The sequence below is a fragment of the Xyrauchen texanus genome, chromosome 13 (genome assembly GCF_025860055.1).
Source record: "Xyrauchen texanus isolate HMW12.3.18 chromosome 13, RBS_HiC_50CHRs, whole genome shotgun sequence".
NCBI classification, from domain to species: domain Eukaryota; kingdom Metazoa; phylum Chordata; class Actinopteri; order Cypriniformes; family Catostomidae; genus Xyrauchen; species Xyrauchen texanus.
Genome location: NC_068288.1, coordinates 43,298,270 through 43,314,653, shown reverse-complemented (window position 1 = coordinate 43,314,653; position 16,384 = coordinate 43,298,270). Strand labels below are relative to the sequence as shown.

Genomic DNA, 16,384 nt, shown 5'->3' with positions numbered 1-16,384 from the left:
TAAATATATATATATAGATATATATTCTGTGGAAGGGACAGGACAAAAAAAAAATATCGACCAATCATTGCATTCGGTCCGAATGTAATGATAGGATATCCTTCCTGTCTGTCAATCTATATTTGCATACCACCGCGCAACTTGTTCGCGCAGACAATCACACATCACATTACATTCGTTATTATTATAATGTCTAACCTGAGGTAATCTGAAACCATTGCGATCGATTCCACCAACACATCTCTCATCCTGGCTCTTAGACTCTGCTCAGTGTGTGTATGTGTTCATGTATGACAGACGAGGCGTGGCTTCGGAGACACCTCTGAAGCGAGGGCGGGCTCTATGCTTTCAAAACTAGCTTGCTAACTGCTAGCCTCTCTGGATTACACACCCTAGCTTTAAATGAAACAAATGACAATAAAATGCAAAGTAATCTCTTCAATAATCAAAATAAGTTTTGAATGTAACTGTATTCTAATTACCAATGATTTCAATTGTAACTGTAATGGAATACATTTACTTATATTTTTAATTTTAAATACGTCATCCCGTTACATGTATTCCGGAACTCCCCAACACTGCCGGTCTGTTGCATACTGTGGCAACTCAAAGACAAACACAAAGGCAATGTTAAAGGTGCTATTTTTACTGTACTAAATCATAAAATGACCATAATATGTCATTAGAGAATTAGGAAACATGCTTAGCTGAAATACTGTCTTCTTCGATAGCAACGCTAAAACCAGTATATTCTACTTTTAAGTTTCCATTCCGGTCGGAATTTCTGTTTATGTTTTGGCCTGTGTGATCCCGCCCACTGCCCACTCACCAATAGTATTTCGACACCGCCGGGTTGCCAGATCTGACCAAGTTTGCAGGCAAACAACGCTGCGTGCTGCAGCCATGGAAGCCAGCAAACGAACAGAGATAACAGATTCCACCCGACATAAAAAGCCTCACCATCCGTCTAAATACCACCATGACCAGAGGCGTAGTAAAACAAGGGTAATATTGGAGATGCCTTTGGAAGATGGAGACAGCCTAAATCCCAGAAAACGGATGCTGAGTTGGATAATTTGCGTGTCCACATTCTGGCAACCCGCTTGAGCTTCGAGTCAGGGGCGTGGCAGACAACTCTCCAGTATTTTGAATTTGGACTGCAGTGCCCATTTCAAACGCTTGTTGTCAATCTTACATATAGCACCTTTAATTCTATGTACAACCAGCCGCAGTATATAAGCAAAACTAATCCGTGATTAAAATGAATTCTGTGATTTAAATTTAATCCCAAAAATAATGGATTATGAATTGTGTAATTCTAAAAATGGGCTCAACACTAAAGCACATCCGTTGCCTAATGTTTAGTAACAATTATTAAAATACCACTGACTTGTGTGTTCATTTTCCAACTCGAGCTGCAGATGGCGTCGTCCATATGCTATTAAAAATACCTTATTGTCCAACGATGCTACCTAGTGTTGACAACGAGTCAGTGTTTATCCTTCATAATCCTCTTATTTGTCTGTTTAGAAAAGACAAGTCAAACTGCTCTCAAATTAACAGTGTAGCTTGATAAGTGGAGAGGTTAGAGAGTAAATATAATCCTTAGTTACATGACATAAATGTAAACAACACTCATTGTGCCATACGTGGATTCATTTAATTCACTCAACTTGCCAAAGTTGTACTACTATGGAATGACATCTGGGTAGCACACATTTAATTTCCCTTGAAAACACTGTGCACATGCTACCTGATATTATAACCATAGCATCACTAGTATGTTTCTAGTATACGTTTCTCTAATTTAATAGAAAAAAATGTCATTAACAAATTTCATTGACAATTAGAAGTTCAGTTGAAATACTAACATGCATTTCAAAATGTTTAGTATTTGGTATGTCACCCTTTTAATGATAGCATGCACTCGAGCTGGCAGTTTCTGCAAAAACGAATTATCCATGTAATCACAGTATGATTTGAAAATATTCCAAAGAGTAACTTGTGTATTTTAATGGAAGTTGAATGTCGACATTTCTAAAAAAGATTACTTTATTAATTTACCAGTTTAAATTGAAAAAAATTCCAGATTTGCTGTGGTCTCAGAGACGTTTTGGACCACACTTTAAATATGGCACTGATTTATTACCATGGTAATAAATCAGTGCATTACATGGCATTACATAAATTACGTGCATTACATGGCATTATCAAGGCACCTTGTCCCAAGTATCTGTAAAATTCCAGTCCATATGTACAGTTTGGGTTACTCCATCAATTTAAATATATGGACATTTTTCACCCATGAACAGCATAAAAAAAAGCTGTGGTTGCCAGAAATGTTCTGTAAAAAAATACAGTGATAATGTTTCAGGCTTTACAAGATGTCATTTTGATGCCTGTAAATTTTACGGTTCACTACAGATTATTTTATGAAATTACATAAACTTTATATACTAACCCTCTGGAATTGTAAAAGTCTGCTTTTCACTTTAAAATGTATTGTTAATCACCAAAGAAACTACAAAACGCCACATGATATCTTAAAGGAATATTCCGGGTTCAATAAAATTTGAGCTCAATCAACAGCATTTGTGGCATAATGTTGATTACAAACGTTTATTTCGACTCATCCCTCCTTTTCTTTAAAAAAAAAAAAAAAAGCAACAATCTGGATTACAATGAGGCACTAACAATAGAAGTGAATGGGGCCAATTTTGGAGGGTTTAAAGGCAGACATGTGAAGCTTACAATTTTATAAAAGCACTTACATAAATTCTTCTGTTAGAATTCATGTATTATTTGAACTGTAAAGTTGTTTAAATCAACGAGTCAAAATAAATTGTGGTAATCAACATTATGCCATAAATGCTGTCAAATGAGCTTACCTTGTATTAAACCCGGAACATTCCTTTAAAGTTTATCATGAGTGACCCTTCCAAGAGCAGAAATTAATAAACATGTAGAGACAAAACACCATCAGGGTAACACATGTGACACTAAAATAATGCAATAAACTTGAACTAAACTACATCACATATAACAGAGAACACCCCAATGTACATAAATGATATTAAACATGAGAAGAAACATAACTATTAACATAAAATATAATAAAATGTGATCGGTCATGCAGAGACTTCTGGAAACACCCGATTATTGTTTACTGTAAACGTGTGTATTCTCTTGTTAAACATAATATATTTTTACCCTTAATTATGCAGAAAAATAATCCAGATATTTTACAGTATTTTTCCTTAAAAATTACATGGATTGTCTTATTAAATAAATTATAATTTTTTTTACCGTATATGTTACGGTAACTGCTCATCAACCAATTAAACTTTTTTTTAACTGTAGCCTTTTTGCATAATTTTACAGTTGTAATTACTGGCATTTTTACAGTGCAAGATTTCATCCTCCAGCTGAAAAATTGGATAACAGAGCTCTCTTGAACAACTTCATGCCCATGGGATCGGACAACTTGTGTGCCAAAATGTATTTACGGAATGTTAGCAAAAGTAAAAGTGATGGTTGCCTTAGCAAGTGCCACTAAAATCTCTTTGAGCACATAAATGAAGTAAAACTAAACTTTTTGCACACTTTTTTAATTAGGATACGTATGGGTGAACTAGAGAGAAATCATTACACAGAGCAGCTTTTTCCCAGATTTCACAAGACAGTGGTGATCTGAAAACATTAGGAACAGTAAAAGGCAAGAATAACGTTGACGTAATAAAACATAGACAACTAAATGTAAAAGATATAAATCATGTCATTGTACTGCAGAAATACACCAGAGATTGAGGTTTAGTGACCCCCTCAAAGTAGGCTGTTTATCACAAGAGAGAAGGAAAAATTTATAGAATAAATGTACATTTAAAAAATTAATTAATACAGATAAAATAAAAAGCATCATATTTTTGCATTGCAATCCCTTTCTTGTCAACACTGACATAAAAGTACCATTGTTGTAATATGATACCATGGTAATACAGTGTACCATTGTAGTATGGTCATATACCTGCATTTGCAGCACCTTGGTGTACCATGTAAATAACATGGTAAATTAACCTAATACGATAGCTATTCCGTTATTCAGAAACGCAATACACCTAATAAGCATTGCATTATTGCATTGCAATTCATCAAAGTCCTCAATTCAACACACTAACACAAAATTTCCCAAAAGAATTATGATGTTTTGGACAAGGTATTAATTGAAGCAAATTAAGTTTTCAAGATAATCATTCAGTACTCATACAAAAGGTATACAGAATTATGAGTGTCAAAACAGATTATATAACTAAAACAGCATTATAGAAGGTACATAACAATATATATAAGTGACAAAAAAATGGGCACTCTTGGTAAATATGAGCAAAGAAGGCTTTGAAAAAATCTGCATCGTTTATACTTTTGATTTTCATTCAATAAATTCACAAAAATCGAACCTTTAATGAAGCAATTGAAACAGGGGAAATATCTTGTTATTAAATAAATATTTTTCTTCAAAACACGTTGGCCACAATTATTGGGACCCCTAGAAATTCTTATGATAAAATATATCTGAAGTATATTCCCATTCATATTTTATATTTTTAGTGCTGGGTGACTAGAAACATGAAATTGTTAAGCCATTACTTCCTGTTTCATTGGGACTATGAGGTAACACACAAGCCAAATTCAATTAATAATCAATCACAGTGGGTTAGTCTGAAGAATATAGTTCTGATGTGCGGTAAAAGGTTTTTGAGCTTCACAAAAAGGGAAGTGGCTAAAAGAAAATAAATGCACATTTCCACCATCAGGGCAATAATTAACATGTTCCAATCAACTGGAGATCTTAAGAATCAGCCTGGAAAAAGACGTGCGCCTGTATTGTCTCCATGCACAGTGAGGAGGATGGTTCAAGTGGCCAAAGTATCTTCAAGGATCACAGCTGGAGAATTGCTGAAATTAGTCGGGTCTTGGGGTCAGAAAGTCTCATAAAAAATATCAGACATCACCTACATCACCACAAGTTGTTTGTGATGGTTTAAAAAAAAAAAAGTCTCTGCTCTCATCCAACAACAAACTCAAGCATCTTCAGTTTGTCAGACACTACTGGAACTTCAAATGCATCCGGGTTCTGTGGTCAGATAAAACAAAAAAGAGCTTTTTGGCTGCAAACACCAGAGATGGGTTTGGTGCACACAGAGATGAAGAGATGGTTAAATGTGGTGCTGGATCTTTAATGTTGTGGGGCTGTTTTTCTTCCAGAGGTCCTGGACATCTTGTTCGGATACATGGCATCACAGACTCTATCAAATAACAACAGATAAAAAATCTAAACCTGGCTGCCTCTGCCAGAAAGATTACAATGGGCCCTGGTTGGATCTTCCAGCAGGACAATGATCCAAAACAAACATCAAAATCAACACAAAAATGGTTCACTGACCACAAAATCAAGGTTCTGCCATGGACATCCCAGTTCCCTGACCTGAACCCCATAGAACACTTGTGGGGTGACCTGAAGTGAAGGGTCCACCAACATGGACCTCTGAATTTGAAAGATCTGGAGAGATTCTGTATGGAGGAATGGTCTCAGATCCCTTTCCAGGGGTTCTCCAACCTTATTAGGCATTATAAGAGAAGACTCAGAGCTGAAATCTCTGGCAAAGGGAGGTTGCTAAAATAATTGAATAATTGGGTGCCAATAATTATGGCCAATGCGTTTTGGAGAAAAATATTTATTTACCCCTATTTCCCCTGTTTCAATTGTATTACTTCAATTAAAGTAATACATGCTTTTTCAGTTCTGCCCACAAATGTTCTATCTGATTGAGGTCAGGGCTTTATGACGGCCACTCCAATACCTTGACTTTGTTGTCCTTAAGCAATTTTATCACAATTTTGGAGGTATGCTTGGGGTCATTTTCCATTTTGAAGACCCATTTGCAACCGAGCTTTAACTTTCTGGCTGATGTCTTGAGATGTTGCTTCAATATATACACATAATTTTCCTTCCAGTCCCTCCAGCAGTAAAGCATCCCACAACATGATGCTGCCACCCGCATGTTTCACGGTTGGGATGATGTTCTTCGGCTTGCAAGCTTCACCCTTTTTACTTCAAACATAACGATGGGCATTATGGCCAAACGGTTACATTTTTGTTAATTAGACCAGAGAACATTTCTCCAAATATAAGATCTTTGTCCCAATGCGCACTTGCAAACTGTAGTCAGGCTTTTTTATGACAGTTTTGGAGCAGTGGCATCTTTCTTGCTGGGCAGCCTTTCAGGATATGTTGATATAGGACTCGTTTTACTGTGGATATAGATACTTGTTACTAACAAGGTCCTTTGCTGTTGTTTTGAGACTGATTTGCACTTTTCGCACAAAAATATATTAATCTGAAAACATCTCCTTCTTGAGCAGTGTGATGGCCGCATGGTCCCATGGTGTTTATACTTGCATATTATTGCTTGTACAGATGAGCGTGGTACCTTCAGGGGTACCTTTTCTGAGGTCTTGGCTGATTTCTTTTGATTTTCCCATGGTGTCAAGCAAAGAGGCACTGAGTTTGAAGTTAGGCCTTAAAATACATCCACAGGCACACCTCCAATTCAGTACACCTCCTATTAGAAGCTAATTGGCTAATTTTCTAAAGGCTTGACATCATTTTCTGGACTTTTCCAAGCTGCTTAATGGCACAGTTAACTTTGTGTATGTAAACTTCTGACCCACTGAAATTGTGATATAGTAAATACAAATTGAAACAATCTGACTAATATATATATATATATATATATATATATATATATATATATATATATATATATATATATATATATATATATATAGCTTTTGAGTTGCTGGAGATGGACCAAATAAATGTATACAAAAACAATATACATATAAAAAAATTTCTATCCATTTGTTTTTGTATTTTAATAATTTTATACAAACAAATACATTAAATCAACCTGTTTTACAAATTAAGAAATGTGTTATTTTATTTGGAGACTTGTGACGAAAAAGAATGCAGTTATTGAACTTGAAAATCTTTGGAATTACCCAATAGTGGTTTATGTGTAATTGTATTGTGTTTTAATATTAGTTTATGCATTTTTCCTTTGCTTTTGGTGTTGTTAAACAAGTCTCCTCAACTATAATTATGTTTATCTGAATACCTTGCTGCCTGAGAATAAATATCAGACATGGTACAGGGTGTCCAAACATATTCATTTGTACAAAATAAAATAAAACAATTAAAAAAAGGTAAATTGGCTATATGAAACATTTCAGTCAGTTGTTCAATTCCACTCCTGCGTAAGAGCGCCGCTCGTTCTCTCGCTGCGGTGTGGGGTTTCCCAGGGCTGACTGCAGGGTTACCGCGCCCATCTCTCCGTCTGATGGCCGGATGAGAGCTGCACTGGAGAGAAGCGCTCCTTCAAGGAAGGCAACGGGAAGTGGCCACCGACGGACTTATTCATTGACCAAAGTCTCCAATCGGACCTCCATGACTACCCTTTTCAATCGCAGCTGAGATATCCGCTTCTTCCTCGACGTTCACAGGCTCATTTCCTGCCAGTCGGAGCGAGTTATATCGCTGAAAAAGTGGACTCGATTGAGAAACGCTCGTCTTGTTCGTTGATGCGTGGATTTGACAAGCCACACCATCGTTTTTTCGGTCAATGCCATATAAACAAAGGCCATCTACGACTGAGAACAGGTATGGCACACAGTGTGCACGTTAAATGTGTTTATTTCGTTCGGAAACGGGCGAATTTGTTGGTTAAAACGTTAGCCACCATTGAAAATGAAGGGGGGGTTGGGTGAGGCGCAGGTAGCGGCTAGCCAAGCGATTTACATACACAACAATGGTAGGCAAATGGGCGAAATACAGTGGTTTAGGACAGTTATGTAGGACTATATCTCACTAATGTGACTTTGTAGTGCACCTAGTCATTTATATATTCTTATTAGCGTGAATAACGTCGATCCACTTCACTTGAGGCCGTTTTCTCCGAGTCAACTTGCTAGCACTTAAAATCGCTGCTATCTTGGATATTAAACCGATTAATTGCTTTGCACTGGGGGGATTCACTTATTCCTTGGTTATGGTCGTTTGAAGTGCAGTATAAATGTTATTTAGACGAAAACAACAGGGGTGTGTGATAGCTTGTAAGCTAACTAGCTAATTACAGCAGCTTCTGCATCATCGCCTGGCTTTAGGCCTTCCTCTATGCTACAGAATCAGGATTGTTTTTTTCTAATATGCAAACGCTTGTTAACACGTTACCTTGTGCTGGATGTGACTATTGATTGAATTGTAGTCGATAAATAAAGATTAGTCCTGTAGTTATACTTCCAGCAAATATGTTTAGAGAACAAGCGAGCAAAATCCATTGCGAGTTGCACCATCTGGTTGGCCATTATAGGCTATTTTAGCGTGATTTTATATGAATCCAAATAGCCTTTCTTGAAATCCAGTGTGCATTTAAGTGACTTAAGTGGTATTTCTTTATTGAATTAAGCTTGTACCGTTGCCTTTAACTACACTTTATAACAAGGTAATTGGATTTCCTTTAGAAGTCTCCATTTGAAAGGCTATGCTGTTCAGGTATATAGGTGCACTACTATGACCCTTCTAAATCTGCCCAAGCAATCCGGCCAACATTTATCACCACCACAGTAATGCACCAAAAGCGCAGCAGCTCTTCAGATACGCGGAATGAATGGAGCTCGATGGCCTTTATTATCGCTGCTGGAATATTTTAAGAACGGGCGAGCAGCTCTGGATTGAGGTCACTATTAAGGGATTGGACGGGGGGGGGGGGGTATATGTTGAGCCACCCCCTCCTCCTTTCCCCTACCGTTCGGGTTTGCCTCTCTTCGTTGGCATTAAGATAAAGGAACACCGTTCATGAATAAATAAACGGGATCAATGAATTCTTCAATGTGGGGCCCAAGAACAAGATGGCGTTCGTGTAGCCTTTCTCTGGCTTCCCTCTCCGCATTGATATCACCATGCTGGTGCTTTAACCCACAGAAAAGACTACATAAATACGCTGTTATGATATAACATCGCGGTGTGTTGTTAAAACGAGCCTAGCTAAACAACACCATGCAAAATTCGACATTTTCTAATGAAAGCTTTTTTATAATGTAGCCAATTATTAGAACATCCTACACAAGGAGGCTCATTTGTATGGCAAAATAGGCTAATCGTGAAATTATCGCGTATTGGATTTTCGTTGCATCGAATCGACGTTGCAATACCGATAAAATCGTTCTCCGTTTAGGTAATATCGAGCGATTACATTCTATATACTTCATGTGGTGAATTTGTATATATATTTTTTGTGATAATATGTCTCAAACGTCTTGTTCACAATATAATGTTATGTTTAGGTAAATGTTATTGTATGATTTCTTAATTATAAACTGGGGAAATGGGTGCTGCGTTGTAAACATTGATTTAATAGTTGTCAAAGTCAGGCAAACATGCACTCATTTAAGTTCATTGAAGTTGACATTTACTAGAATGAGGTATAAATTAAATGTCATGTTTATTAAACCCTCAAAAATTCAAATTTCTACACTTTTATTTAATCTATATATATTAGGGTAGTAATCTACTTTTCATTGCTTTTATCATAAAAAAAACAAAAATTCTCACTCATCTGGAAATGCACTTAAATGTGTCATTTTTGTTGGTTGAATTTTGCACTCAATAATTGAATAAGCAGTTTGTTTATTTGTCTAATTGTTACTTTAGTAATTCAAGGCATTAGTTTGTTCCCCATTGGCTGCCATGGAAGCTGAAAAGTTGTGGTATGTGATGGCAAAATTGGTTTCTGTTCAGATAATGGAGTTTCTCAATATCCTTTTTATTTTCATGTTGATGTCCATTTGTTATGTAGTTGTTCAGTACATTATCATTTTGAGGCTGTACATACAAATGAGCCTATCTGCTGTGCAGAATAACACTTCAGGTTTGAGGTAATATGCATCTTTGAATGTGCAGTTTTCTAAACGGTGAAAATAATTTCTATAATATGCTTCTGAAACAACTGCTGGTCTTCTGAATTTGTTTTCATAAATTATACTTACAAGTCTGTCGTTAGGTTAAGCATTAAACCATACAAGCCAAATTATTGTATACTTGAAGTTATTAAAGGTTAAAAATGTGAGCTCTTAAAGGGTACAATCAATTGTTGGACCTCATGCCTGGCTCTGGACAGCTGTTTTTCCACGAGTGACACTGAGCGGGATTACAGATTTACTGTACGTGGATTTTAGCTTTTAGGATTAAAGGCTTGGATAGTGATAGTGCTAGTTACTGCCTTTTCTATGATCCAGATTTGACAATATATATTTTATTTTTCATCTGTTTATGCTTGATAAGCCACATCATACTCTAACAATCGGAAGGAATTTGTGTTTATGGACAAGTTCTGTTTAGAAGTCAGGGGATGTGTAAATTATCACATCAAATGTTTTTAATTGGTGGATGACATGAAAAACTTTGAAATTGTTGAGCAGTTATTGCATTTAAGAAACACCCATTCCATTTGACAAATATTAATTTTAACCTGAAATCTTTTTTATATATATATATAAGTCTATGGACACTAGGGTTGCACGGTATACCAGTACTAACGAAATATTGCAATACCAAAAAAATATAAGCGGTACGATATCATCATGTTAATTTCAGTACCATATTAAAGTATGCTGCCTTTAGCCTAATGTAATGTAATGTGAGGGTTTTGAGATTAAATAAAATTCTATATGGCCAAGTGTGATCATTAAACAGCAGATTAAAAAGTCATTTAATGAAATAATATACTGTCACATGTGTGCCACAGAATGAATTGGAGGCTTGCTTTTTCATCTCCTACACACACACACACACACACACACACCACTAGCAGGCACGCACACAAATGCAACGCACTACTAATGCTTGATTTTCATGCAGTGTGTCCAGTAGTATCCATCTGCAGAGCAGTTTTAGTCTATAATCTGCTGTGAACTCTCAAATAATAATTTTCACCATTGCAGCTCTGAGATTTCATCTTGCAAGTCGTTGGAAGCTTGATATAACGAACCTTCATAAACTAGGACTTAAATGGTCTTTCAAAATAAAAGTCCAGCTATAATAAGAGCTCTATTCAACCGGATGCATGAAATTGAAGATATTATGACCAAAATATTTCTAGTATATAAAAGTGTAATATTCAAAGTATTCATAATAATACTCATAATAACAATAACATTAAATGGTTATATTATTACTATTATTATCTGTAAGCAAGTATACTGAATATCAACATGTTGTAATGCAGCCATGGCAGCCTTTTGCCTCAGGTAATCAGATTGTACTCATTTAATGTTGTCATTAATACTGTAATGCTCTGTTGTGCGTCTTTTGTTTTTTAGAAGGAAAAAAATATATATATATATACTTTTTTTTTCTTTCTCTAAAAACCATGCTAAAATTGTTGAAATATTATTATTGGCTCTATATTGTTGAAAATTATTATATTTTCATTTGATTAAAGCTGTACAGTATATATTAAACCCAATTTGATCATACAATTTATTTAAAACATTTAATATGGAATCCAAAAAAAGAAAAAGCATCATTTGTATCTATAAGACATTATGCCGTTTTTTTTTTTAATTATTTTTTTATTTCATCAACAACAAAAAAGATGTTCTTTACTTATTTTTAAATAACTTAAAAAAAAAAATGTAAGTATCGAGTTAGTATCAATACCGAAATATCAGGGCTGGTATCGTACCGAAGCCAAAATGTTGGTATCGGCGCAACCCTAAGACAAGCCACCCTAGTCTTATGATAAATCATTTTGGTTAACAAAGTTTTCTAATAGCAAAAAGGGTTGCCCTAAAGTGACCTGAGACTCTGCAGCCTATGGTACCTTTAGGCCTTTACTCACAGCTCTCTTTTTGTCCAGAAGTCAGCTGACTGATCAAGTGTTTGTTGAGAGGGTGAGATTGAGCTTTGCTTGCATATAAAATGATGCTGTGGACTGGAATCAGAGATTCAACTTTGCATTGATTCTAAAGTGCTGTCTTTTTCTTCAGCAGTTATGCAAAGAGAAGCCTTATGCAAAGAGAAGCATTACCCATAAAAATTAGTTTGTTTGGGGAATCAAGTCGTTCAGACATGAGGCATAATATGAACCCATTTTATGGTGTGACTGTTGAACTGAACTGCTCTATAAACTCCCATGTTTTTGTCCTGATTAAGTCAATACTGTAAGCTGATATCAGGGCTAGGCTATACCATGTTTGCAAAGAACAACGATCAATCATCTCTATTTTTTTTACCCTAAGCCATATTTCTAAAGAAAATAAGTCATTAACAATATTTTCTACTGCACATTAATATTTCTGGCTTTGGTCTGACTAAGCCATTATTGGAAGTCAATATCGTCTCATTATTTTCCTTCAGTTCAACAGTAGACTTTTTCTATGTCATGTTTTCACAGAAAATTAACCATTATTGATATTTTCTGCTGTCGTTTGTTGTTGTTGTTGTAGTTATTAGCAGTAGCCTAATTACACTGATATTGTAAGGCAATATTATCATAAACGTATTGCATCTATGCACATCTTAAAAAAATTTTTTACTGTTCATTACAATGTTTTGCTTTTAAAATTAGTAGTGTTGGCCTAATATTAGGGATATATAATTTTTTGCAAAGAAAATTGCTTAAACTTATAAATCTTTTGTATTATGATTTTTTGACCTAAAATATATATTTTTTGTTTATTTCAAAAATGATATTTCTATCACACGTTTTCAAATCTTTGCTACTACAGCTGGTTTTCGCGGTTTGATTCAAATTTGTAATTTTTAAGAATCCAGATTTATAAAATCTTAAATTTGTTTTAATAATTGCTATTATCGGTTGCTAATTACCAGTAGGCTGATATCATATATTTATAATATTGTGTCTTATTTTTCCAATTCAACACTTGCTTCATGTTTCCAGAGAAAAATGATTATTGATCTTTTTGATCTTGTTTTGAAATTGATTGAAATTGTCCTGTTTAGGCAGATATAAGAAGTCAAAAGTATCATGAACCTTTTTTATTATTATTGTAAGTAACCAGTAACAACAGAGTATACTTTTAGATATTGGACTTTATAATGGTTGTTGGGCGTAAAATAAAAATACATGTTGAATATCGAATTAGCCAAAATTTCGGTAACGTTGTATCCATATAGTAGTATTCATGTTGGGTTGAGTAGTTTAGGCTGCACAGATAGCACAGAACTGAAGGTGAGGGAATTACTTTTTGTAACCATGTCATTTTGATCAGCAAGATTAGGGGACTTAGACGTATTGTCTTGATGCAGGCCCATTTAAGGGGTCAGCCAATCAGGAAGAAGGAAGAGTATAGGAAGGAATAAGACTATCAAGAAGAAATATTTTCTGGCTGTCAAACTCAAGGAGCCTTGTGCAAGCAACGTAAGGTAAGATTTCATGAAATTTGAAACATACTTTTTGAAAATGTTCTCAGCCACATTACTGTCATTCTTGAGTAACTTATGTGGCATCTTCCACATGATGATTTACTTTTGAATTTGTAGGCTTGGATAGAATCATTAGTTTACATTTTGGATGCTATTTTACATTATCACTTCACAATGAAATATTGTTTAACTACAATTTTTCTTATCTTGTGTGTATATATGTATATCTACATCAGTTTTCAAGACATGTCTGCTATGCATGTTGAAACCCTCTCACATTTTTAAACGGGGACCCAAGAAAATACCAACATCAGATTATTTGTCCTATCATTGCTCTCCTTATAGTTTTATATTTATCAAAAAATTATATATATATATATATATATATATATATATATATATATATATTGGATCATATGCAATCGCTCCAAGGCCTCACTTTTCCATTTTGTCTTGGACAATTTTTTTATTTTTATTTAGAGTAACGATGCATTTTGGTTGTCTTTTCACACAGTCAGCTTTCCCTTTTCAAAGGTGGCACCATTCATTTCACAATTAGGACATGATATAATGCACCAGAGGGCAACTGCAATTACAGGAAATGGATCTAACCAAACTTCCAGTGCTCATATTATAATTTTTTGACCACAGATATCTGGGAGTAATATGGAGTGGCTTCTGTATCCTAATGTGCTAATATAACACAAATGTATTGATCACTGCTTGAAGATCCTCAACTCGTCTATATGGTTATGATTTCTCTTCCTGTCTTTACCATCAATATCATGATGCTCTTCTGGACAGTTTTTGCTTGGGCTTAAACTAACATTCATCTTGCTCATCTCAAGACAACACAGAGTAGGCTTATTAGAAATGTTGTCAGGTGTTTTAAAATGGTTTTATTTGCCATTTCTTTTAGCAATGAGCAAAGCTACATATTCTTTCAAATTGACTAGTCAGTGGGTTGTCTGAACAACATGAGTTTTTAAAAGTTAAAGCTGAAAACGCTTATGGTGCAAGATGCTGAAAAAAGAGCAAGATGCAATTTTACATTTGCACTTTTACATTGACACGATCGACAATTAAAAAATATATGGAGTCCTCTGGTATTGTTTGGTAAATGATCATTGAAGTCAATGGATTTGTAATGAATGCTGGGCTGTGGCTGTGGCTGGTAGTTATAGTTGCAATATTTAAGGGGAAGAATTTAGAAATGCAACCTCATTTTAGCGCCAGTACGTTACAACCCTGACCGAGAAGTTGTGTCTTTGAATGTATTCCCTTTTAAAGCACAGCAGTTTAAAACAAAATCAAGAAAAGCTCCCTAGTCAACCTCACTAATCAACTAGCATTTGTAGAACATTGAGCGATTGCATCATGTAATTCAAAGTTTTACAAATATTTGTCAGTTAGAGAGCTGAAAGTTAACATTTCACATTTCAAAGGTGAAAGTGATGTATTTGTATAAATTAAAATAAATCTGTTCCAAGATTTTATTTGCACCAACACTTAAAAAAAACAACACTTACCCCTGCTAACTCACTCAATCTTTATTATTGGCCTCTTGATTCATATTGATGCCTCCTATGTTCATGTAGAATTTAAAAGGCTTTATGGAGTGTGCCACTATTACATATGCGTTAACATGAAACATTTTGCTAAAGTCCGTCATCACATCTCTAGTGTGCAAATCTTCTTCTGGCTCTTCACGTACATTTTAAAATTAATCCCGTCATTAACCGCCTCTCTCCAAAGTTAGATGCGTACACCCCGATGGCCCATTAAAACAGCTGCCTTCATCAGCCGTTTGTCTGAGCGCATGAGGGATTTGGGTCAGCAGGATAGGTGCTGCTTTTCCAATCATTGTCCCCGGTGTATCTTAACTGGATTTGCCTGAAGGAGCTGAATCAAGCGTGTCCCAGGATTATGTCAATGACACTGGAGAGAGAGAGAGAGAGAGAGAGAGAGAGAGGGAGGGGTGTGGAAACGTGGCTATGGGCTACGTATGCTAATAGGACGAGTGCTGGACTAGAAGGACTGTGTGTTGTCAGTCCAGTGCATTTGCTTGGGTCAAGATTAAAATGGACAGACTTTAAAGGTTTCAGAGTGTAACGGTGTATTTTAATAAAGGTTTTGCAGATTTGATTTAATTTCAGGGCGTTTTAGGACCCGTAGCTTATTCGATTTGTTCCGAAACAGAGGCTAACATTTTTACAATGTTGCTTTTTCTTTTTGGTTTTGTTCGCTTTCACATGGCAATATTTTAAAGCGGACCTAAACTGTGTTAAGTCACGTGTGAGAAAATTGTCCCCTTATTGGTCAGAACCTTTGTCTGCTGTTCCAGAATTTGTCTCTGTAAAGATATTAATAGCAAAGAAGGTGAGAAGTGGAGCCAAGTGGAGATGCTTGACCATATAAATAATATTTTAATGAAGAACTGAAACCAAAAAGACAAACACACAAAAGTGTTGGACAGCTGCCCGTAAATCTCTCTCTTTGTCCCACTGCAGTCTCCAGTCGGCATTTATCCCTGTCTGAAGCTTGATTATCCTGATTATGGGCCGGGTGTGTAGCATCACGACCTGGCCCCGCCCTGTCACATGCTCATTCATTATTGTATGTTAAAATGGCTTTCCTGTCAAATTTGTCAGCCGGTAATAATTTGAGTATTGTTTATGTCATGGTTAAAGATTATCTGTCTCAGAAGGATATGAGTTGTAAAATCATCATTATCTGTCATTAGTTGCCTTTCTCTGTCTCTCTTACCCACACGCATGCAAAAAGCAGAAAGGGTGTGAAACCAATGCCAAAAAGTTACTTAGGCGGTCCTACATGTGTCTTCTGCCACTATTCAAAAGAAGGAAGTGATTGGGCTAAAATGAC

General features: G+C 35.6%; 1 protein-coding gene across 2 annotated transcripts in view; it reads left to right on the top strand.

Moving 5' to 3' along the window:
* Positions 1-7,354: 7,354 nt before the first annotated feature.
* The window catches only part of LOC127654435 (guanine nucleotide-binding protein G(I)/G(S)/G(T) subunit beta-1-like), a 28,360-nt gene continuing 19,330 nt past the window's right edge, over positions 7,355-16,384 (top strand). Inside the window, exon 1 of one of the 2 annotated variants that reach the window (XM_052141634.1) lies at positions 7,355-7,717. The gene's annotated coding sequence lies outside the window, so the exon portion shown is untranslated. The remainder of the gene's footprint in view (positions 7,718-16,384) is intronic. The other variant, XM_052141633.1, reaches the window with a different exon arrangement.